Source organism: Stenella coeruleoalba, assembly GCF_951394435.1.
Source record: "Stenella coeruleoalba genome assembly, chromosome: 10".
In the NCBI taxonomy this organism is placed as follows: domain Eukaryota; kingdom Metazoa; phylum Chordata; class Mammalia; order Artiodactyla; family Delphinidae; genus Stenella; species Stenella coeruleoalba.
The window spans coordinates 98,626,816-98,651,849 of NC_137156.1; the positions used below are offsets into that span (position 1 = coordinate 98,626,816).

Genomic DNA, 25,034 nt, shown 5'->3' on the forward strand with positions numbered 1-25,034 from the left:
GCTATTTTACGTGGGACCATGACACAGCCAAGACAGTGGTTGAATTTCTGCTGTTGGGAGTTCATCACGGAAGACAGTTGGTCAGGACAGGGGTTCAGGTCAGAGGGGCAGGGGAAGGGAAGCTAAGCCTGAGAGATCACGAATGTTCACACTTCCGAGGGAATTTCCCAGAAGGTAAATTGAGCTGTAGAGTCACTCAAGACCAGGTGACAAAGTCTCTAAATCCAGACGACACATGACATTCTGCTCCTCTGAAGTTCCTTCCTAGAGCCCACTTCGTCATCTGTAAAATGGGTGTATTAATTTCCTACCATCTAATCCTCAGGGTTTCTGTGAGGATTAGATGAGGCGCTCCATAAATGGCAGGACCCAAGCTCGTTTTCCAGTGGAAGCGGATACTCGATTGAAGGAATAAAATCTGTACTCTGGAGTCAGACCAGTACGTGTGATTGCTGGGACCAGACGGGTTGTGAAGAGGCACAGAAGAAAACAGATTATCTTCAAGAAGGTGGCTGAGCAAGCAGAGGGAAGCTGTGGGTTTTGTAGAAATGAGTCTTGAAGAGCAAGCACTGCTTGGCCCCCCGGGGAGACTCCAGCTGCGGTGTCTCCACTTCACTGGGACATTACCAGCCCTCAGCTGACAGTCACCTCACCGCCTGCGAGTGTTTGTATGTGTGTGTGTGTGTGTGTGTGTGTGTGTGTGTGTGTGTGCGTGCACATGGCCACAGTCTCCTTTGTGCAGTCCTGGCTGAGAAGGTAAGTAGGGGTTACCTGAAGCCACTGTCTGCTTGCTAACGAGTGTGCCTTGGAGCTGCTTCTGCCCTGAAGGGGCACCTTCTCCTAATGTGCACAGAGGTGCCCTCTGGTCTAGTGGTAGGAGTGTGCAGGCACAAGCGCGTGCACACACACGTGAGCACATACGTGCACGACAGCTGCAGGTGAGGGACAAATCTTTGACAACCAGAATCCTAATTCCATTCTTCGCTTATTTGTCCTTGAAGCCCCAACTCAAAGGCTTCCCATTTCTAAAGTGAAATTCCTTCTTATACGACATCTTGGATTTTTTTTTAGCTAAAGACACCAAAGGACAACCTTCCACCAAGCAGGTCCCCTCGGAGCCGGGGTGACTTTGTTCTAATGAGCCACTCATTCTCTAATGGATGAACTGTGAAATGCTGATTCCATCCCTTCCTCCCTCCTGGGCTCCTCATCTCTCTCCCCTCCCTTTTGGATTCCCACTAACCTGGGACCTCACAGTAGCCCCCAGGAGAGTCACGTGGGATGGGAGGCCGAGTTTGTCTAGGCAGAGAGGTCAGTGCCCCTCTGATAAAGGGCGGTCAGGCTTACACATTCTCCACAGAAAAGCCCCGAGACACCAAACTCCGTGCTCGGATTCCTCAAATAGATGCTGGGATTCTGGAGGACAGGGAGTGGGTCTTGGGAGCCCCACGGGAATCTGTGACAGGTGGCCCAAGAGACTAGAATTACGTCTGTTTTTTTAAAGTGAGCAATTCTCACGCACTCACTACATCCCAGGGGCTTATTGCATTCTCACCGAATGGTCACAACAACCCTATTTCACAGATAGGAAAACTGAGAGCATTTTCTAAATAGTAGTTCCTATGCCGTCCGAAGAACAAAAGGCTTTAGGCTCGATTCATAGAGACATCTAGCTCTGGAATGCTGGGGTGGCGCTGGGGTGCGGTGCTGGTGCCACCTAACAGGCTCGCTTTACAGATGGGGAGACTGAGGCCCAGAGAGGAGCCTGGGCTGTTAGAGGGGCACAGATGAGGGGCTGGAACCCTGTCCTCTGAAAGCACACAGAGGACTGAGCATCCCAGGCCACAGCTGATATCGCTGTGCACGGCCCACAGAAGTGGCTCCACGTGGACCCCCCGGCACACACACACCTTAGGAAAAAAAGACCATGGGCTTGGAGACTCAGTTCTGCCTCTTACTGGCAGCCTTGGGTAAACAATCAAACACTCTGCACTCCAGTCTCCTCATATGTAAAATGGGAACGACACAAATACATTTTCCCTCAAAGTATTGCTGTGCGGATTAAGTGAGATAATCCACGTAAAGTGCTCAGTGTGGTGCTCGGTGCGTACTAACTGCCCAAGTATCGTTGACCTGTGTTATCTCAGGGGCTAAAGAACACTCTTCATGCTTCTGAAACAAAATGAATCGAATAGGAGATGCCTTTCCAACGGCATTTCAGGCCAACACTGTTTTCTTCAGATTAGAAACCCCTGGGAATAAGTGTAGAGGAAATTTGCTCGAATTAGACTTAGTGGAAAAACAAAGAATTAGATGATAACATCATGGGAATAAAAAGGGTCACTGGGACTCAAAACATCTGCCAGTTATTAGTTGTGTGGCCTCAGAAATAATAAAAGGGGCTTCCCTGGTGACGCAGTAGTCAGGAATCCACCTGCCAATGCAGGGGACACGGGTTCGAGCCCTGGTCCAGGAGGATCCCACATGCCACGGAGCAACTAGGCCCGTGCACCACAACTACTGAGCCCGCGTGCCTAGAGCCCATGCTCCGCAATGAGAGAAGCCACTGCGATGAGAGAAGCCACCGCAATGAGAAGCCTGCACACTGCAACGAAGAGTAGACCCTGGTAGCTGCAATTAGAGAAAGCCCGTGCCCAGCAATGAAGACCCAATGCGGCCAAAAATAAATAAATTTATAAAAAATAAAATGAAATGTTATTAAAATAAAATAAATGTTTAAAATAAAGACCTATGTTCTTTTAAAATAAAAGAAAGAATATTAATAATGGTCAATAGCCAATATTTACTGAATACTCCCTTTGTGTCAAGCACTTGTTTTGATTTATATATACACCCAAATATATTCATTGTCATCATTCATGTCATATACTCGTGAAATTCTCACCATGACCCCTGTCAGGAAGGTATTGGGGGTTTTTCCTGTTTACCTCTCCCAGCCTCAGTTTCTCCGATGGTGAGAGAGGCCAGTGCACGCTGGTCCACCCCGTGGGGTTCCCATCCATCCATTCACGTATGCATCTGTCTATCAGGAATACCCAGAAGACAGGCACGTGAGGCTGCTTCTCAGACCCAAAGTCCTAGAATACGAGAGTTGGTCGGTGCCGCCAGACGTCAGCCACCTGGAGGAGCTCCAGCCACAGGGGGGCCTGTGGGTAGGACGCCCCAACTCCAAGGTGCGGCACCTGCCCTGAGAGAACCTGTCCTCAACAGCAGTTGACTCCTGAGAGCACAGCTCTAGAATAAGGGGCATGTCTTACTTTTCAACACTCTTCCGCACGTCCTTTGCCTCAAACGCCTACTGTTCAAGATCAGTAGGGAAAACACTTGGTTCAGAAATTAGCCTGAGTCCATTTTAGTTTAGATTTGTTCCTGTTGCTTTGCACCAAATAACCGGAGTCCTCCAAGAAAGCCACCAGAAAAAGAAAATGTGCTCTCAAAGGGGGACGAAGTTGAGGCAAACAGACCTCCACGTTGGCATGATTTATCCCTTGTGAGCCCACCTACACACAACGGGAGCAGCCAAGTCAGCAAAGTCGTTTTACAAAACCCACAAAGTGCTTACGCACCAAAACACAGGCCATTAGTTTCCCCTGGACGTCAGATGGGCAAGATGGAGGCCCTGGCGTGATGAGGATGCAGCAGCGAAAAGAGAAGGGGATGCAGCCCAGAAAGGTGTTCGTGGGGCCCTCAGTTTAAAGAGGCAAAATGGAGGGTCATGAGAGCCTCTCCCGTCACTGTTCCAACGTGGAAACCACCTGCGGAGACACTCGTGCTGCCGTGACCTGGTGTGAGGGGCTGGGAAGGAGGGCAGGCCGTGACTGGTGGAGGGGATCGACTTTGAGCTCACAGAATTGTTGGTAATTGCAATTAAGTAAGATAAACCCCTCCCAAAATAAGATAACTCAGTGTTCCCCAGATTCAGGGATATCCTGGGCCAGTAAAATTTAAAAAGCAAAACAAAACCAACCAACGAACCAACGAATCAAAAAAAACATTAGGTAAATCAATCTAGTGTTACCAAATACAAACATGAAAAGAAAAAGACCTCCTTCTAGCATCAGCATCATCAAAGAAAGTCCATTTTAACACAGAAAGAGTAGGGAGATTGAAATCCCAGGTCAAAAGGGCCTTCTTCTCTCTTACTTTATGGAAAGCTCCCCACCGTCGTCCAATTTGCCTCGGAGCAGAGAACCTTGCTGAGGACCAGCAGTGGCCTCATGTGGTTGCTGGGAAACCACGAAGATGATGTACTTTGCACACAGAGGAAGCCCGGTGGATATTAGTACCCTGCCTTATTTGTCACACTCTGCCGTGCTGTTATGGTATTTGCTGCACATCCGATCCTCCCCACCCCACAAGTGGTGGGCTTTGTGTGGGCAGGACTCAGGTGCTCAACGGAGTAGGTGTTCAATGAGGCTGGAGTGAACAGGAGACGGAAGAACATTCTAGAGAGAGCAGAGGCCAGTCCCAGACATCATGCAGAGATTAAAACTAAGGGAGGGGGCCAAGTCCCTGCCCACATACACCAATCCACCTCCATCACCCACCACCTACAGAGAATTCTGTCCTCATACTGCAGAGTGGACACAAAGGCTCTGGGGACAAACTGTGGAAATAATGTTCATGTCAAAAGAATGAGAGTCTTCATTTGGAAAGAGCAAAGCAGAAAAGGGACTGGGAGGGAGCTAAGTCATAGCTATGACTGTTCATCATTGGGGATTGACACAGAAGAGGATACACCCCGATTCGTGAATGAGGCCCCTTTGAGATCGATAGGAGGAGCAACGTCCAACCCACAGGGTGAGCCGTCACTACTGCAGAACCTTGTCCCATCATCCTCTGAACAACGGACACTTACTGAGCACTCACACGTGCCAGTATAAGTGATGGACAAACGGATGGATGGATGGATGGATGGAGGATGGGTGGATGGATGATGGGTGGATAGATAGATAAACGGATGGATGCGTACATGGATGGATGGATGAACAGATGGATAGATGGATGGATGGATAGAGACATACATAGAGATAAACAGACATAGATATATATATCCCCGTATCTCAATATCTCCTTACAAAAAACAAGGTACTATTTTCTCTATTTTATGGATGAGGAAACTGAGGCTTCCAAAGTTTGTTACTTGCTCTAGTCACTCACTCAAGGTGTTAAGCAATTTTGACTCTCTACCTTTTGATGATTAAACTGTGTGAGGCAGATGCATAAAACTTTTCTCAGAATCACCTCCGGAGACAGAGAGGTGACTTTGCACCTGGAGACAGCAATGCTGTATGGCAAGAAAGAGAAGGGCAGCAAAATCCACTCCTAGAGGAAAATCACTCACATGGCGATGGGAAAGATGGTCTGATAACGTTCACCTGGCTTTGAATTACAACATACCCAAATCCATTTTAGAAAAGCCTTTGAATCATGACTTTTAAACTCAGTCCATAACCCCCTGTTGAGCTCCTCTCCGTCCACCTGTGACTCCCAAACACCCAAACGGCCTGATGCGAGCCGACAAGTGTTTGCTGAGTCTTCACTGAATCACTGTCCATGGGGAAGGCCCTTTCTGAAGCCCTGCTCCAGGCCTCCACTTCTTCCTAGCAGATGCTTTCCAGTAAAAATGGGAATATTTCTTTAAAAATAAGAATGGAAGCAGTACAGGCCTTGGGGTGGGGCTGCGGGGGGGGGGTGGATTCTGGCTGAGCCACTTGCTGGCTCTGTGATTTCTGGAAGGTTCCTTAGCTTCCTGGAGGCTCAGGGTCTCATCTGCAAAATGGGGATAGAGAGATCTCTACCTCCCAGGACTGTTCATAGGGTGCCATTCATAAATAACCACACAATGGATCATGCCGAGAAGGAAAGCATTCTAGGCTTTGAGTACCATGAGGCAGGCCCTTGGGGCCATCACTTTAAGCCACTCTCCCTTTGCTGGTTCCCAGGCCCCACATGCCCCAGCAGCTACGGGAGGACCAGACCAGCAGGTCCATCTGGCCAGGAGAGGGCTTGGGCCCCGTGGCTGCTCCAGCTGTGGTTTTCTGGACCCACCACCAAGGCAGCCCCTCTGCAGATCCCTTGGGCTTTACCCTGACAGCCTTTGCTATTAGCACCCAACTCACATTTATTTCTCCGGGTCCTCCAGGTCTCCTGTCCTAGCCAGGTCCTCTACCTAGAGCCTGACACAAACACCAGGAGGGGAAGTGCTCAGGTCTATCCATGACAATGAACTGCCACTCTTCAGAGAACAGCCACACCCAACACAGGTCCATTTCCGTGATGCGTCAGCCCAGTGCCGAGGGCCAGCAGCGGAAGTCACCAGGAGGTCCCCACGGTCTCCCTGTGAATGCACTTAGGAGGTGCTCAGCAACATCTGATAATCAATGAACATTTAATTTCCATTCCTCTGCCCCAGACCTGAACACTGAGGCAGAAGGATGGAGATTTTCCATCCTCCCACGTCTCCAGTGGATGAACCCAGTGATGTTAATTTCCCCAGGATCACACAGCAGCTCACATCCAAATCTCAATAACCTGAGACCACACTCATCCCAGGAAAAGGCTGCGGGGGGGCAATGGTTTTCTTTGTGTATATGAGTCTAACGTCAGTGCAGGAGTCACAGGTGCCGGGAACTTTCCCACAGAGTATCTCCCTTAACCTTCCAACCCCCACTTTACAGTTGAGAAAACTAAATCCCAGAGAGGTCATGTGACAGAAAGTGGGAATGTCAAGATTTGAACTCAGGTCATTCTGACCTTAGTCTATTTTACTGGCTGGCTCAGGGAAGGTTTTGATGAATCATAATAAGTTAGGAAGAGAGAGTGGGAATGGAATCAGTCTTTACAGTGGCTCTATTTTCTTTTTATTAATTTAAAATCTGCATATTTTTACAAGATGTACCAACTTGAGGAGCTTGGAATTGGCGAGCAAACAAAACCCAAGCCCACGTGACTTCGATTTCTGCTCAGAGAGCAGACAGAGTTAATACACAGATGCAGGCATTAGGCTCTGCTTTGGCAGAGTGAGCCTAAAATAGCTGCTGTCCTCTTCCCTGCCTCTCTCCCCAACCATCATTCATTAATTTCTGCTTTGTGGGTGCCGAGGCTCATTGGCTGCAGACAAGTCATCTGGCCTTGCAGCTTTTTTCTGCAACTGGGTGATAAATGTTTGAGGGGACCTGGCAGGAAACGGATGACGGGACACATGGAGGTCACGATCACAACGACTGGCTGCCCACATTCCAGGGGATCCCTGGTCTGAACCGATCCCCTCAGTGACCCCAAGAGCACCTTCAGTTTCACTGTCTTGGCTAGCACTTGGAAGGATGGTTTGTGGTCCTCGGGTAGGGACAGGAAGCTGCCCCAGCAAATCGTGTGCTGTGACCCCCCAGGATGGAGATTCCTAGGTGACACTGGGTAAACTGTGTCCATGCTTCCTCATCCTGAGAATGGCGCTGGGTCGAACCACACGTTCAGGGCCAGCCACGGGCTCAAACCAGGGCCTCAAGACATGTTTGGTGAATGAATGAGTGAGTGAATGAGTGAGCTGCTTTCATCAACCGTGTCCTCACTGGTCAAGTTATCCCACCACACAAACTGCCACGTGGGTTAAGGGAAGTGAACCCGCTCTTCTCTTACCTTAAAAGCTAAGTGCTGTACGAGTGTTACTTGTGACTGAAAATTCAGCACCTGCCATTAAAAAATCTCAACCATATCAACCCAGCAATCGTTCCCAAGAGTCTATTTGCCGTTCTGTTCGAAGCCACATGCCGGGCTTATGGAGATGAAGGGACGCAGCAGGCTGCAGAGGCTCTCCCATCCGAGAGGAGCCGCCCCCGTGGACCCCAGGATACACGGTGGGCTCACTAATGGGCTGAGGGGGGAGCAGAGAATAAAGAGCACGTGCCACAGCACCACCACCCCTCCCCCCCCGCCACTCACGCAAGCTCCAGGGAATGTCTATGTGTCCCATAACGGACTCTTCTGCTTCCAGCCATCTGGCACCGTGTGCCTGAAAACTTACAGGAGGGGCTGGGGCCTGAGATCAGATAGAAAAGGTGTGAATGTATGTTTCCCCCAAAACAGGATTAATAGGAGGATTAAATGAGATAATGGCACAGGCATGCCTGACACACTATATCACGAACCACAAAAGGATGACCTCATTCCACAACCAACAGCCAGTGTGGACAAGAAGACCTAAGACTGGACAATCGTAGCCTCCTGGGGTTGGGAAATGTGTGAAAGAAAAGTATGCGGTAGCCTCAAGGTCAAGGGTATTCGATCCACACTTTGCATCTCTTTCGAGGGGTGAAGCCGGTATATCATCACTAAGGACCTCACACTTCCATTGGCCAACCTGTAAAATGGGTACAATTCACTCCTTCCTTCAGCAGATATCTGAGTGCCTCCTATGTGCCAGGCCTGCACAGGCCGGGGTCCAAGGGCAAAACAGCCACAACTCCCCGCCCTCATGGGCCTTCCATTCTGGGTAGGGGGGCCCACTTAACAGCCTGCAAAGTGCACGCCAAAGCTTGGCCCGTCCTTTATTTGACTGTGGTTCTTTGTTCTTTTCTAAATAAATGTCGTACCAAATGCCTGATTCTGCTTCTTGTTCTTTCCTCACGGTGATGTGGTCTGGAGACAGAACCACATGAGTCCACAGAGACTGGGATCCACCTCACCTCTTTGTTTCTGTTACACGAGATTCCTTGGCACAGCTACTCTGAGGTTGAATCAGCTCCCTGTGGTGGGACAGTCAGTAGAATGTGAACCCATACGGGCAGGGGCTTGGACTACTTTGCTCATGGCTATGTCCCCAGAGCCTGCATAGTGCGTGGCTCAGAGTAGGTACTCAATAGATGATTCTTAGGTGAAAGGATACATTCAGGTTGTTTCCAGGTCATTTCCAATGCTTTGATATCAAAGAATGTTCGGTGACCATCTGCATAAGCCTCCTGGTGCACAGGACCATGCTGTACGGCAGATACTAGCATCACTGTGGACTCACCAGGCCAGAGAGCCTGTGTATTTATTTTTAACTTTTATTTGTAAATAATTATAGATTCACAGGGGGGTTGCAAAGAAATGTACAGGGAAGACTCAGACACCCTTCCCCTAGCCTCCCCCAAAGTCAGGATCTTGCATAAACAGAGCACAACGTCAAAACCAAGAAATGGACATTCCACAATCCCCAGAGCTTACTCAGACTGCACCAGTCATACGGGTGTGTATGTGTGTGCGTGTAGCTCTCTGCAATTTTATCACGTGTACCTTTGTGAAAACACCAGCCCCACCAAGACACTCAACTGCAACAGCCCCGCCGGGCCCTCTCGCACTTCCCCTTTATGCTGCATGACCCTCTCCCCATCCCTAACCCCTGACAACCGCTAACTTGGTCTCCATCCCTATAATTATGTCATTTCACCCATCTACCTAAATGGAGTTATGTAGCGTGTAAGCCTTTGGGACTGGGCTTTTCCACTCCTTGAGGTTCATCCAGGTGGTTGCATGTATTAATAGTTCATCCACGAGATGCTCATACCATACGGCGTTTAACCTTTACATGTATTTTTAATTCTAAGAAATACAGCAGAGTTGCCCCCTCAAATGGCACGGAAATCCTGATCAGCAGTAGACAGAGCATCTATTTCCCCCACATTCTCACCAACACTGGAGTGCATCAAACTTTTTAATTTTTGCCCATCTCGGGAGTGAAAATTGATCTCACATTATCTGTGGGCATATACTTTCCTGATTCCACAGGTAAGACGCTTGTGGAAAACTCTGTGCACAGCAAGGGACTCCTGAGCATCAGGATGACTGTAAAGAGAGACAACCACCCACCGTTTGACAGCCCAGAGGCCGACGCTGGCGCTGGCATGTGTGCAGACTGAAGGCGTTGACGGCCCCAGTTAGAGGCCTGTCTGGATCCCAGCCCTCGCCAGTGCGACTCTGCCATCAAGAGGTGTCATCATATTTCGCCAACCCCTGAATCTGGGGTGACTTCTAACTTGCTCTGGCCAACGGAAGTGACACTGTGCCGATTCTGAGCCCAGGTCTCAAGAGCCCTTGGGTGCCTCTGCTGTCTCTCACAGCCCTGCCAACACCACATGGACAGACCCAGGCACGCTTGCTGGAGGAAGAGACACGGCACAGGTCAGAGCCGAGCCGTCCCGTGGAGACTGTCCTAGGCCAGCCCAGAGCCAGCCCACCCCCACAGCTGTGAAAGAGCCTGCCAGGATCACAGAGCTGCCCATCTGACCGACAGCAGACCACAGACATGCGAGGGAACCCAGTACAAGCCATTCAGCTGATGTGTAGATTCATCAACAATAATACAAACCAATTGCTTCAAGACACAGGAGTTTGAGGCAGTTTGTTACACAGCAACAGCGAACTGATACAACAGTGCCGGAGAAATCTCCAGCCAGACACAGCTCCCTGGGCACGGGGACAACTGCACAAGATAGATTTGAAGGAGCCTCTGGCAAATGAAGATTCGTACATCTCTGTTCCAATACACAAAAGTCCCAGGCAAGTTCCCCCGCTCAATCCCCAGCCCCTGGCCACCCACTCTGAGTAAGGAACTTTAACAACTCTGTCAAAGACAGCTGCCGTCTTAACATGACAGCGGGTGAGAAACCCAAAGTGGTGAAACTGCCTCTTCCCCAGTCTCACCGTAGGAGACAAGGGTGTTTACAGTTAAAAATACTCTTTCCCCTCCTCTCAAACATGGAAACTGTCCAGGGTCAGCCTCCCACACACTTCCACTCAATTTCTGACTCTGGTTATAAAACCTTGTGCCCAAAAATAGATTTCAAGGGGATTTCATAGACATGTTCTCAGGCATAACTGCAGTGTTCCTGCAAACTTTGGAGAAATTCAATTTCAGTCTTCGAACACAGGCTCTTCAATGCCCTGCCCCCCAGGTTTTAAACCTCGGGAAGAGTTGTGATTGATTTCTCTTTCTCTCTGGTTCTCCCACAACGCGGGCAGGTGTCAGACGCAGCTGTTCTCAACGTGCTTCTGCCTGTTTGGTTTCAGCAGTTTGCCTCTGCCCACCTCTAAATTGCCCGCCTCCGGTTTGCACACCTGCCTGGTCCTTGCTGGCTGCTGGCCTGCTCTGGCTCCTCTTTGCTCTTCCTTCTAACCACTGCCCTTCCCTTCCTTTGCTTTCCCAGAACAAAGGCATCCCCGACACCCCCTCACTCCATTCTGATCCCTTTTGTCATTGCAGCCTCCCCCTTTCACCTCACACAAGTACGGCTTTTGGAACAAGGAGGATGCTAGAATTCGACTGGCCCACCCCCTTAGTTTGCAGATGAAGCCTGGAGAGCCGGGCTGGTGGGGTATGCGGTCAAGGTCAAATGTGGAGGTGGTGACAAAGGCAGAGCTGGAACACAGTACCCCTCACCAAGGAGTCACCTCTAGATGGGATTATCCACCAAGTCCTAAACCAACAGCAACCACAATGTTGATCATTGTAATAGCTCCACTTATTAAATTCTTCTTATGCGCCAGGCACTGGGCGCATACTTAATTATTATCATTTTATAGATGGAGAAACTGAGGTATGGAGAAGGGAAATGTCCTGTCAAGGTCACAGCTGTTAACTGGCAGATCAGGGATGTGAAGTCAGGTTCGACGCTGAAGACCGTGGCACCTCAGGCCCACCCTGAATCCTGTCATAAACACCTCTTCCACTGAGATGTTTCTCCCCCTGTCTGCACGGCACCAAGCTTCTCGAGGCCCTCCTGCCAGTTTCCAGGCTCTCCTATCCCATGCATTCCACCACCTGCTGGTCTTAGGTGGGCCCTCGAAGGCCTTCCGGCCCTTTTGCAGAACGGAGCCAGCTTTTCAGAACAGATCTGCTTTCTCAGCCAAACTCCACCACTTCCTGGCTCTGTGATGTCGGACAAGCAAACTCACCCGCTGAGCCTCAGCTTCCCTGTCTACAAAATGGGGATAAAATGATCCACTTCATAGAGACACAGGAAAGATATGACAAAATAAGTACAAGTACGATGCCCAGCACATAGTAGGCCTTCAAGAATAAGTCCCCTTCAGGCCTAGTGGGTGCCTTCACTGCCTCATATCCACCACACTCACACCCACTCTCTGAGCACACTGTGTTTTTCTCCACCACCCACCTCTGCCCTTCACAGCATCTGGTCCCTAACGGGCCTCGTCCTACTTTTCTGGGCACCTATGGAGGCATTTACCTTCTATGACACGTCCGGTCAGTGCCACAGTCCAGGACCCAATTCTACACATTGTTTAGGTTCTAGTGTTTCCCCTACAACCAAATTACAACATCTTTGAGGACAAAGCCATTCCTATACTTTCCGAAATGCCTAAACCACCCCATGCCCCAGTCGACAGAGCACTGGCATTGCTGGTGCACAGAGAATCCTAAAATGTCAGGGTTCAATGGAGTCTCCAGAAACACCTACTGATTCATTTCATTCATTCCTTCAACCAATATTTTGCTCAATATCCACCACGTGCTAAGCCCTGTGCTAGCCTGTAGAGGACACAGGAAGGAGTCAGTCTCAATTCCCTGACCTCTCACACCTCCCAGCCTAGCAGAGGAGCCAGGAGTGTGAGCACAGCTGGGCAGCCCCTGGGGACTGCCTCCCCAGTGGCCATTCCCGTCCTGGCTGGCAGAGCCCTGACTGTGTTGGGTGTCTACCTGTGCTCCCAACTGATGCAGAGATAAGTCCTTTAAAGCCCTTAGTCACATTCCCTTGGCAGTGATTGGTTTAGGCACGGCCACGTGACCCAATTGTAGCCAATGAGACAGAAGGGTTGGCGTGGGGGTGGGGGTGGGGTGGGGGTGGGGGCTTCTGGGAAAGAATTCCTCCTGATAAAAGACACACAGAGATGCCTCTGCCCTTTGTCCCCTGGATGCTGTGGCATCTGCAGGGCATGCTCGGGACAGAGGAATCCTTTTGGATGATGACGGCAGAGGAGAAGGACAGAAAGACTGTGGGTTTTGATGGCATGGCGTGATCTGCTGAATTAACCGACTCCAGAGCTTTTGATCATGTGAGATAAGAAAGGGTCATATTGTTTGTCAGTTGAGTCAGGGGATCCAATTCACTGAAGCCATAAGCAGACTCCCTGGTTCAACAGTGAAAACACAAGAGTTAACACTCTGGCGATGGCCTGCAGGACATCCTTCTGAGCCCTGAGCAGCTCTGCCTTGCTTTCGGGCGTGGGTGAGGGGCTGCGAGGAAAAGCTTCACAAAGAAGTCGCCGACAATCAGTCTTCCTTTCCAAGAGTGAGAAAGGGCTGGCCTGTCAGCCAAGGTGGCATCTGTCCAGATGGGAGGCATGAGCTAGCCCAGGGTGTGTGCAGAGGAAAGGTCTGGACTCTGCAGGAGCCCACACACTGCAGATGGAGACAACAGCTCCTTGGCCACGTGCTCTCCAGGCCTCACTTTGTTCCTCTGTAAAATGGGGACAGAGACCTTCCTTGCACGGTGGTGGTGAGGCTCTAATGGACCCGTGCATATGAACACGCTTGTAATTATCTGGCTCCGTGTAAATCTTCACTGCCATCACAGTTAGCCTTTGCCTTGGGAATGGCTCACCCGAAACCGGGACTGGAGGCCTCTAAAACCAGCCCCCTCCTTGCCCTCCCCATCTGTTCCACTCTCTCCAGCCTTCCAGACCAGCCACCATCTCCCTTTCATCTCCCTCCTCCTTCGGACCCTTTGCAGGCTGCCCTTCTGCCAGAAGGGACTGCTCTACCTGATCATACCACGGCTCTCGTCTCTGTTTTCAACCCAAACAGTTTTGCCTGACTCAGCAACTTCACTTCTAGGAATGTGTCCTCAGCAGATGCCTGGACACATGCCCAGGGGTCCAAGGACAAGACATTCATCACGGTGTCGTCCATAATGGCACAATTCAGGACAAAACCTAAGTGCCCATCAGGAAAGGATCCATTAAATAAATTGTGGCAGAGCCACTTATAAGAGACAAGGCAGAGGCATATTTATTGATATTTAAGATGTCCATACTCTATTACGGAGTGAGAGAAGATACAGAAAAAAGCAATATCTATCTATTTACCTATCAATCACAGACAAATGTCTGGAAGGACATTTGACAAATGTTAATGGAGGTTAGCTCTGTTTTACGGCATTTCATTTAAGTTTTACTTCATTTATACTTTCCAATACTGTTTATAATTATATAATCATTATGTAACATGTCTATAATTTGGGGTGGGGAGGGAGCTACTTTTATTTTTTATTTATTTATTTTTTTTGCGGTACGCGGGCCTCTCACTGTTGTGGCCTCTCCCGTTGCGGAGCACAGGCTCCGGACGCACAGGCTCAGTGGCCATGGCTCATGGGTCCAGCCGCTCTGCGGCACGTGGGATCTTCCCGGACCGGGGCACGAACCCGTGTCCCCTGCATCGGCAGACGGACTCTCAACCACTGCGCCACCAGGGAAGCCCCTACTTTTATTTTTAAAAGGGAAAAAGAAATAGAGAATTGCAGCCAAGATCCACCTTCTTTGGACAATCTCACCTAAAGTCAAATGTGAGGGGATTCAAAAGTTTACGCTAGTTCTGCTGACCTGAAACCTCAGCCATGATACCTCACCTCTACGTGGAAGCTCCCCAGTGTGGTGAGCTTGCTACTGTGCCAGGCCAAGCCCTAATGGCTAAAATCCTCTCTCACATTGAACAGCAATCTCACTCTCAGTCCTAATTCTGGTCTTCTGTGTCTCTCAGGACAAACCAAATGTCCCCCTCTCCCCCCATGCACTTGTCACCCTCCACAGCCACTCATCAAGTGACATGATTTCCTGGGGGATGCCCCATTCTAGGCAGAGCATGGGCAAAGGCCTGGAGATGTGCAAGTACGTGGCCCCTTTCAAGGATGCCGAGGACTTGTCGGGCAGAGCATGGACCACGTGGGACAGAAGCAGATGAGGCTGGGGTGAAATTGGTAAGGTCCACATATTCTGTGCTAGGGAGACTGGCCTTCGCCTCACAGAGCAGTGGTTCTCACACGTTTTGTCTTCACAGCACCTTCAAACACTACACAATTTTTGGCATTACGTGTGAAGGAATTAAAAGACAAACATATCTTTAAACAAGCTGTCATTATTTTAACTCACGCCTTGCCCGTATCAGACAGGACGGGCCAGGTTGTGCTGCAGTAACAAACAAGAGCAAAGTGTCCGTGACTTAAAGCAAAGGCTCCCTTCTCACTGATGCTGCATGTCCATCACGGTCTGGCCAAGGGCTCTGCTCTGCGTCACCCTCGCTCAGGAATCAGGCTGGGGGAGGCTCTGTCTCCATGCTGCCTCGGTTGCCAAGGGAGGAAAAGGGGGCAGTGGCTAACAGCATGTGGGTATTAAAGTTCCCATCCAGGGGTGACACGTGTCACTTTTCAAGGTTCACTGGCCAAAGCAAGACACACAGCTATAACTGATATCAAAACAGGCAAGGAAGTTCCACTTACCATGCACCTAGAAAGTAAGGAGCTGGAAATATTTCCATAGCACTAATGACTAATTCAATTAATACATTACAAAGAAGAGAGAAGAGGAAGGGTTGGGGAGGAGGAAGAAGACAGCAAAGGAGGGAGATGATATTTACGGTCCAGGTTTTTTGCTAAACACTCTACAAATCTTAATTCTTAAAACAATCCCATGCACTACTTTTATTCTCCTCTCTTACTGCTGAGGAAACGGGCACAGAGAAGTTAAGCCCCTTGCCCAAAGTCACACAGCTAGTTAAAGGTCTGTCCAGAATTTGTTCCTAGGCACTCTTAACTACTGTGATGTTACCAAACAGTCAAATGTGAATCAGTGCCGATAAAAACACGTGGTCCCTTCGGAATTCAGCTGGTTGCCCTTTGCATTGATTTGCTGAGCGAGAACTCCCTTGGCCTCCTGTTCTTGATCTACTGCTGATGACAACGTTTGGGGGATTCATTCAACGTGGCATCTCTCTCCAATGCCGGTTCATCACACTCTGTGCCTTTTCTATCCCACCTACGTACTGGACCTTCTTTACACCCCCAGCCTTCACAGTTCACCCAGTTTCCTCAAATAGCATCAAAAGCACGTTTTTTGAAGTTCCTCACACATCGATGGCCCACTTGTGAGTTGTGGACAGCCATCACTGCTTAGGCAAGGGGGCCTCGTCCCAGGATTCTGTTGTTGTTGTTGGGTGGGGGGCAGGGACTATTTGTGTTTTATAGGAAATCCATTCATCCAACACATTTATTAGGCACCTACTATGTGCCAGGGCCTGAGGATGCAAAGTTAAAAATAAAAGACCCAGTCTGTGCCACCTCTGAGAAGCACAGTGACAAGGGGGCAACGGCTACTGAGGCTGTTTCCCCTTTCTGGGTACCGCCCCCTTCCCCTCACATCCTCCCCTACCAGGGCCTGACACGTCACTCCTCTCCGACCTCCCAACCCCATGAAACCAGGAAGTATCGGTTAGCAACATCTTCATACCAGTGGGCTTCCAGCTACCGGAGCAGGTGCCACACCGTAAGGCCAGCTTGGAACTTGGAAACCCGAGGACGGGGTTTGAGATCTGGCTTCATCAATGAGTAACCACCTTATGGGGAAAGGAAGCTGGTATTTATAGAGCCATATTACGGGCTTGCTGTGAAGAAGACTGAAAGACACAAAGATACGGGAAAAGTTATGTAAGTTACAAGATGATGATGGTGGTTAACAGTAACACCTGTGTGCCAGGCACTGTTCTAAGAATCACTTATCTTAATTCCTCTTATTCCTCACAAAAGCACCCAAGAGGTAGGCATGGTATCCTGTTTTACAGATAAGGAAACAGAGAGCTGAAGCCCCTCGCTCACCCAGGATCACAGAGGCAGGATAGAAAGTGATGGCACCAGGACTGCGGGGCAAGCAGGCTGGCTCACAGGGAGATGCTATGTGTACACTTTGGGCTGTTTTCTCTCTAAATGTGGATTGATTTTCTCTCTAGATGTGGATTGAACAGTAGTTGTTTGCTCTTTCTAAAGAACTTTCGATTCTTCAGAACTGGTATTAATCTTGGGGGCGAGAGGAGTTCCTTCTTGGCCCAAATCATAAACATTCACTCACTCTGGTTCATTGTTGTTGCGCATTGAGTTGTGTCCTGACCAAAGATACGCTGGAGTCCTAACCCTGGCACCTGTAAACGTGACCTTATTTGGAAATAGGGTCTTTGCAGATGTGATCAAGTTTAGATGAGGTCATCCTCAATGAGGGTGGGCTCTATTCTAAAATGACTGTTGTCCTTATAAGGAGAGAGAGATTTGAAAATAGAGACAGACAGAGGCCGGGCAGCTGTGTGAAGACAGAGGCAGAAATTGGAGTGATGTAGTTCCAGGCTAAGGGACAACAAAGACTGGCAACCATCAGAAGCTTCCTTACAGGTTTCAGAAGGAGTGCGGCCCTGCTGACCCCTTGATTTCAGACTACTAGCCTCCAGAACTGAGAGAGAATAGATTTCTGTTGTTTCAAGTGTCCCGGTTTGTGCTAATTTGTTATGGCAGCCCTAGGAAACTGATACAATAGTGTATTGAGCACCTACTGCTACAGGCACCCTGGGGATATGACGGTAAGTGAGACAGGAACTCAGACCCTACCATGTTCAGTTTGGTGGATCTGGCTTAGTCCTAACTCTACTCTAGGAAGAAATAAACAATAATAAGTAGTAGTTCAAGTGGCAGGAGACATGAATTCTAGGTCTAGTTCAGACCCCTCAAAATGCTGTGTGACCCTGAAGAAGTCGCTTTCCCTCTCTGGACCTATCTTTTCACTTTTTCTGTGAAATCAAGGACTTGGCCCAGATACTCTTCAAGGGATATCCTAGCTCTACAGTTCTATGACCTGCTGGGGTGAGGACAGGTGGGAAGGGGCAGAGAAAGCATGGACAGTCTCCCATGCTCCTGTCCGCCACCTCCTTTATGGAGCTCATGTGCTCTGCCTGCCCTAATCACCCCAGGGCCAGATACCAGACAACTAGGAACAGTCCCTATGCCCCAGAGCTCGCTGAAATTATTCTAACTAGCCCAACCTAAACCTGCTTACCTTGCCTCTCCTGTTCCTTTCCGTGGAAACCACAATAAAGGCTGCTGTGGGTGTTTTTTTTCTCTGCTCCCTCGGCCTCCTGACTGACACTGGCGCTTCCCTGTGTGGCCTCGCATGGCGTGGTGTGCCCCCTCCTCTTGGGAACTGTGAGTCACAAACTGGCTTTTCAATGGCAGTCATCTCCTGGTCTATTGGCCTTACCACACCTGAATCATATAAAATCTACATTTTCAAACAGGGATGATATTGCCTACCGCATAGGATTGTCATGAAGAATAAAGTAGATAAACATGGAAAATGGTCTCACACAGCATCTGGCATATGGCAGGAGCTTTAGAAATGTTACTTCCTTTTCTCTCTCCCTTAGCTCTATCTTTTCCCCTCTGTCTTCCTACCCCCAACTCTCTCTTCCTCTCTCCCTCCCATGACTGGCTATATAATTTGTGGGACCCAATGCAAAATGAAAATTTGGGGTCCCCTGTTCAAAAAGTATTAAGAATTTCAATATGGCAACCACAGAGAATTAAATCAAGTGTAGGGCCACTCTCAGCACAGGGCCCCGCCTCACTCACAGGTCACACGCCCACGGAGCTGGCCCTGCTCCTTCCTCCTTCCCTGTCTTCCATCAAGTTCTCTTCTGCTTCTCAAATCTTTCAAGCCTGATTTTCCAATCTCAAGGCCCCAATTTGATCCCCTTTGTTCTTGTTCTCTACTAATGGATTCAAATTTTCAGATAACATACAGCTAATAATTCCACTTCATTGGTGGGGATAGGAAAGGAGGCCAGTCTGAATTAATGAAAAGTCTAAGAAATAAGACTTTACTATAGAAATACCATTTTATTATTGATATTTGCAGATTTATATTGTGACAGAGGTGACATGGAGAGGAGGGAGGAGAAGAGGAAGTTAGAGTTTTGGGATGTGATTTAACAAATAGAAAAGATTTAACTTGTAATGAGCACATTCCTTATTTGAAAATGATGCTACTAAACACTCTCTCCCTTAAGTAGGTTAATATTTCTCTTGTCAGCAATCACTTTGCCTGGTGAAACATTTTTACTGCTACAGATGATGGTAAAATTCTTCTGCAGTGATTCTATGTAACGAAACAATTTCCCTGAAATTGTTCCATAGTACAGGTCAGGTTATAAATTCTTTTCAAAGGGAAATCTAGTACAACAAATTGTCTCTCTACACCCTGCTTCTAGAACAGTCACATCTTCAGAGCATCCTTCTAAAATTCCACAGCACACCAGTCTCGGACTTAATCTTCACTGGCTCTGCTGTTTCAGATCTAACTCTGGTCCTGTCACAGTTAGACCCAGACCTATCTTGGGGTGGTAGCTCCAGTTTACATAACCCACACCTCCAAGCCTTAGCAACCTGGGCCTGGATGCCCTCCTCTCAACTGTATAGTCTATCAAAATCCTAACTCATGTTTCAAGGTCCAGCTCAAAGGTCCTCTCCTCCAGGAAGCTGCCTCTGACTTTTCCAGGCAGAACCTGTGCCTCCGTCTGCCCCCCGCGGCACATCTATTACAGCATCTGTGTTCCTAACAGTCGTTTGTGAGCCTCTTTGAGAGAGAGTGAGAGCGCCCGTGGGCCCTGGGTCTTGTCCATCTCTGGGGAGGCAGGGCGACCCAGCAGTTAAGTCGCAGAGGTGGTCCCAGCCCCACCACTAACCAGCTGCATGCAGATGGTAACAGCAGCTTCACAGCCCCAGGAGGATTAAATCAAATGATAACCTGAAAGTGCTTAACAGAGCCTGGCAAAAAGCAAGCTCAAAAAACACTAACAGTTCTCCGCGAACACTGATGTATAAACACGAGGTCACAGGATGGCCACGCATCCCAGTTTGGCTGGACAGTCCTGGTTCATGTCTGTGGTCCTGGTGTTATTATTAATAATGCCCGCTCTTGTTCTCAAAAGTATCTCGGTTTGGATGGCGAATTATATGGTCACCCTAGACAGCTGGGACCAGATCTGTTTTATTTACCAGTGTCTCCCTGGCACATCAAACAGTGCTTAGCACATATTAAGTGTTTAATAAAAATTTATCAAATGAATGAATGTGTCTCCAGGGCCCAGCAGGTACCTGGCACCTGGTAGGAGCTTTATAACTACAAGACATGGCTGATTTCACAGTATTTCCAAGCACCTCTTGACTCAGAGAAGGCATGAATCAAGGCTTGGAGAATGAATGAATGAATGAATGAGTTCCCCCTGCCCCATCTCCTCTGTTGTCAGTAGTACCTTTGAGAGAAGGAATGACATCTCACAGAGGTAGGGAGAAGAGTGGGTCAGATGGGGAAGGTGAGGCTGATGCTCCCCCATGAGACTGTGGGGAGGAGGGGGGAGTCTTCCTGGGGCCGCAGCAAGGTCCTCTCTTCATTTCCCAGCTAGAAATTAGGGATTGTTCTCCCCATGGAAGCAGCAAGAAACCACAGCCTACATTAGCCGAACCCGTAGGTCCAGAGGGCGCTTGAGGGTCTGGGACCCTTGCCACCACTGAACATTCCGTACAGGGCACAGGGGTTCAGGGTTTCAGCAGATGCTGCTCCCCAGCAGCCCACATAGCCACAGGGGAGAACCCACCTAAGTCTAGGTGTCAGAAGCAGAAGGGAGAGGATGGGAATGGTTTCTTCCCTTCCAGGCCCAGAAAGGAAATTTCACATGTTGGTAGCCAAAAATTTTTGCACACAGACCGTGTACTAGGCATGACTGTAAGAACTTTAAGAATATTAACCCAGCCATCAAAACAGCCCTGTGAGGTAGCTACCCCCATTTTACACACGGGAAAAGTGAGTCAGAAGGGAAATGACTTGTCAGAGGTCACACAGCTAGTAAGAGACAGAGCCCAAATCCCCCAGGTGTAGGAACCAAACAGGAGTCCTCTCCATCCCTCCCCAACCCCCTATAAGAAAGCCCAGTTCTTGCTCCTTCTTGGGGTTGGCTGTGTGACCTTGAGGCTGGCTCACCCTCTCTGGGCCTCACTTCCCTTTTCAAAGACTTACGATCCAGGATACTAAGACACACCCGATAGCCAGACATAGTTTCTCCAGAGACCACAGCGCTTCAGAGTGACCAGGCCCTGGGATGAGTCCAGGTGTGCAGGTACATACTGACCCACTTTGGGGCCCTAGGGGGGTACCTGCCTGAGCCCACCTTCTCAAGGACCCTTTGAAGCTGGGCTGAAAAATCAAGCTTCGGATCTGAGAGTCCACCTGAGTGTGCGACTTTGGAGCTCTTGTGTCACCAGGTAGGGGACTCCTGGTGCTTGAGGAAGGGTTGCGGTCAGGGAGAGGGGCGTCAGGAAAAGGCAATGCCGAAGATGCAGAGAGCACCAGGCAGAGGGTCCTGCAGCGCTCCAGCCCTTAGAAGCCTGGAAACCGCCTTTGCGGAGGGGAGAAGCCCCCAGCCCCGGGTCAACGTCCATAGCTCTGCTCACGTCCCTAGACTGCAGGAATCGGGGCCTGGAGAAAGGGGGCCCCCCAATACTGGGGGGGAAGACAGGCAGAGAAGTCAGAGCCAGCTGGGAAGGAAGAAATTGGGGGGGTTCTAGCGCCCTGAACGCCCCCCCACCCCCGCTCAGGGGCTGTTCGGAGCCCCTGAAAGTTTGCGCGCGGCAGGCACACGGCGCGCCCCCTCCCCGCGCCCGCAGGCGCCGGGTCCACAGGCGCCCACCCCGGCCCGCCCCGCCCGCGCCTGGTGCCCGCTCAAGGTCACCGCTGACAAGGCGCCTGCCTCCGCGGGGCGAGGGGACCCAGGACGCGCTCCGGCTCGGGCTCTCGCCCGGTAGGGGTCCCGGGGCCGAGCGCCCGTGGAAGGGAAGCCGGCCAGGAGGGAGATAGAGACCGAGGAAGAGGGGAGGAGGCCCAGAGCCCCGGGCCCGGCCGCCCCTGCCTCACCTGCGCCGGCTCCGCGAATGAGATGCTGCTGCTGCCGCTGCCGCTGCCGCTGCCGCTGCCGCCGCCACTGGTGCGCGCCCGGCCCGGCCCGGCCCGGCCCGGCCCCGCTGAGGCTGCGGCTCCTGTGCCGCGGCTGCCCCGCGCTCGCCTCGCCCCGCGGCCCCGCCGCCGCCCGCCTGCCTCCCTCCCTCCGCCGTCGCCTCTGCCACCGCTGCACTGCGCTCTGCCCGCCTCCCTCCCTTCCTCCTCCCCTCCCGCTCCCTCCTCCCCCGCTCGCTCCCCCTCGGCCCTCCCCAAACTCTGCACGGAGAGCGCCCTGCAGGACCGGAGCTCGCTGTCCAGCCCTCGCCCTCCCCCACGCGCACGTGCTGGGTGTCCCGGGGAGGGGTCTCTGGCCTCTCCCAGGGCTCCGCCTTCAGGTACCTCCATCGGTACCGGCCCCTTACCCCACCCCGCCCCGCCACCCCCCACCATCAGCTTGGCCCTTGGGGGCACCCCTTCCCTCCCTTCCCCTTGGGTCAGGGTGCCCCACCCCTCCATTCCCAACACACCTGGAACCTGTGGCTGTGTAGTGGGTACATGAGAGACCTAGCTTTGAGGGGAGGGGCTGGCTGGACCAATCCTAGGGTGTTTAGCCTGAGGGCACTCAGACCCCAAGAAAAATGGGGCTAGTGCAGGAGCACCTGTGGGCCCCCAGCCTCCAGCCTGGCCTGGCCTAGAGCCTAGAGAAGGCCAGGACAGAGGCCCTGCGAAGGAGAAAGGTGAACGCCCCAGGCACACACTGAAAGCGCTTCCCCAAGGCAGGCTTCCCCTCCTTGGCACAGGCCGCAGGTCGCTGAAAAGCCTAGGGCCACCAGGAGGCCGGGCCACCTGACTCCCAGTGCCTCAGTCTGCTCCACGCCATCAATTAATCATGCCCACTTGCTTATTTATTTATTGTCTTTATAAAAAGCCAAATGCACTGCTCTGCTCGCAGGAAGAGAGAAGATGGGCCCCCATGAGGTGGGGGGGGGGCAGGGAGGGCCGGACCATGGTAACGCCCCATCCCCAGGCCTTGGTTTGTTGAAAGAGGAGCTAGGGTGTGGGGGAGACCCTGGGCTCTAGGTGTCTGGAAAGCCTGCTTCCTAGGAACAGCTGGGATCCTGCTACCATTCATGGGGCCCAAATTCATCACGGCCTGTGCTCTGAAGCCCTGGGATGGCGCAGAGGATATTCACTCTTGGGGGTTTAGGCATAGAGGGAAGAGGGGGCCTGGGAGGCCGTGACCAAAAGGAAATCCAGCAGGTGTGAGAGGAGGTGTCTCCAGGCTCTTGGCTCAGAACGCTCCGTTCTCACTGCTCCACACTTGGCTTGGCAGGCGGCACCGCATCTCCTGCTGCAGCCCTCTGCTCTCCCCAGGTGCCCAGAGGACATCTCCCCACGGACGCCCCCCTTCCCCATCCCACTGAATGACACTGCAGGCCTCCAGATGACCAGCTCCAGGCTCTCCCATCACCAAGTCCTCACTGACGGAGCCTCCACAGTCCCTCAGGAATCTGTTGAAGGGCCCCAACACCTCTCTTCTGGATTCTCACAGTTGCCTCCTCTCTGCCTCCATCCAGCTCTCACACTAGCCTTCATGAAGCCAGACATGGATCACATCTGCTCCTGCTGTAAAACCTTCCATAGCTCCCTAGTGCCCTCGGAAGTCCCATAGCCTCGGTCTGCCATTCCAGGTTTCCTGCTCTGGCCCCAGGTGCCCTTTCCACTCTGTTCCCACCTTGGTTTCCAACTCCCCTCCATGATGCACATTTGGCCCTATACCAGGTCTCTTGTCTCTCTTCTGCTCCTGTGATGAAAATGCCTTTCTCCCTCTCTCAGTCAGTCCCTGTCCAGTCATAGCGTCAAGGCTCAGCTTTAGTTACTATTTCTTTTATGAAACCTTCAGAAACCAGCAGACAAGTTGAAAGCCAAAAGAAATGGGTGCGAAAAGCTGCAACAGGTGGGGCAACTCAGCGTAAAAGTAAACGACACCACAGAAGTCCTAGTGACAAAACTCACCAGCTGGGTGACCTTGGGCATGCCCTCAACCTCTCTGAGCCTGTTAGTTTATTTAAAGGGTGATAATTCCATAGCCTCCTCCAAGGTAAACACGCAACACATGGTAGCTACTCTTGAGCACCTACTGTGTGCTAAGGCTCTGGGATTTGCAAGGATGACTTGGTAGGGATTTGATGGACAGCAGAGAGAATGCCTATAAGGACCAGGCAATACTGAGTGAGGTGGGCTGGTTCTGACTTACGGCTCTCTCCTCTGGAATCTACCAATAAGAAAAAGCAACAGTGCATGTGAGGTGACAAATAGCAGCTGACACTGGCTCTATTGGGGGAGGTAACAAGGAGTGGTGGGGACTGTGGCATCTGCCCTGTCAAATGGGTACAGCTGCTACTCAGCTCCATGCAACTGTTGGCCAAGCAGGGATGTGAGTCTAGACCACCATTTTTCTATTTTTTCAAGAGAAGCCGGACATCTGGATTTTTATGTGAATACTCTTGATCTGTAAATGTCATCAACAATTTATAAAAATTTAAAACTCTGAGAGGAGCAAACACTGTATAGCTGTGGCAGGTTTTTGGCCAGCAGGCTGGCAGCTTATGACCTCTGGATTAGCAGGAGAAAGATCAATGTCATCTATTTACACAGACACACACGCCCCTTCTCTCTCCGGCAGAATGTGGCCCTGTCCACCTAAGAGGCACAAGGGGCCGTGGGAGTGGAGTGGACAGGATGGGGGGGTCAGGTGAGGCACTGGGCTCACTACTGCACATGGGAACCTAGACAAGCCCCCTCTCAGTTTCCTCATTTGAGAATGGTGGAGGGGGGAGGAACTGCTCGGCTGTGGCAAAGTTTATGTGAAGTGACAAGTGTGTGAGAAGTGAGGACATGGGGGTTCCAGTGACAGCTCAGAAGAGCATCTGGTAGCAAGGGAGCTTCGGCGATCTGGATGCCCAGAAGTCCCACTCTACTAAAAATAGGCCCCTGAC

At 50.8% G+C, this 25,034-nt stretch overlaps 1 protein-coding gene and 1 pseudogene across 2 annotated transcripts in view; one reads left to right on the plus strand and one right to left on the minus strand.

Moving 5' to 3' along the window:
- ATP2B2 (ATPase plasma membrane Ca2+ transporting 2) overlaps window positions 1-25,034 on the minus strand; it is a 402,426-nt gene that overhangs the window by 327,810 nt on the left and 49,582 nt on the right. The window lies entirely within an intron of this gene.
- Window positions 14,876-25,034, plus strand: part of LOC307192977 (26S proteasome regulatory subunit 10B-like) — an 89,886-nt pseudogene continuing 79,727 nt past the window's right edge. Inside the window, exons 1-3 of the transcript in view lie at window positions 14,876-14,955; window positions 21,696-21,811; window positions 21,903-22,135. The product of the transcript in view is annotated as a 26S proteasome regulatory subunit 10B-like (transcript). The remainder of the gene's footprint in view (window positions 14,956-21,695; window positions 21,812-21,902; window positions 22,136-25,034) is intronic.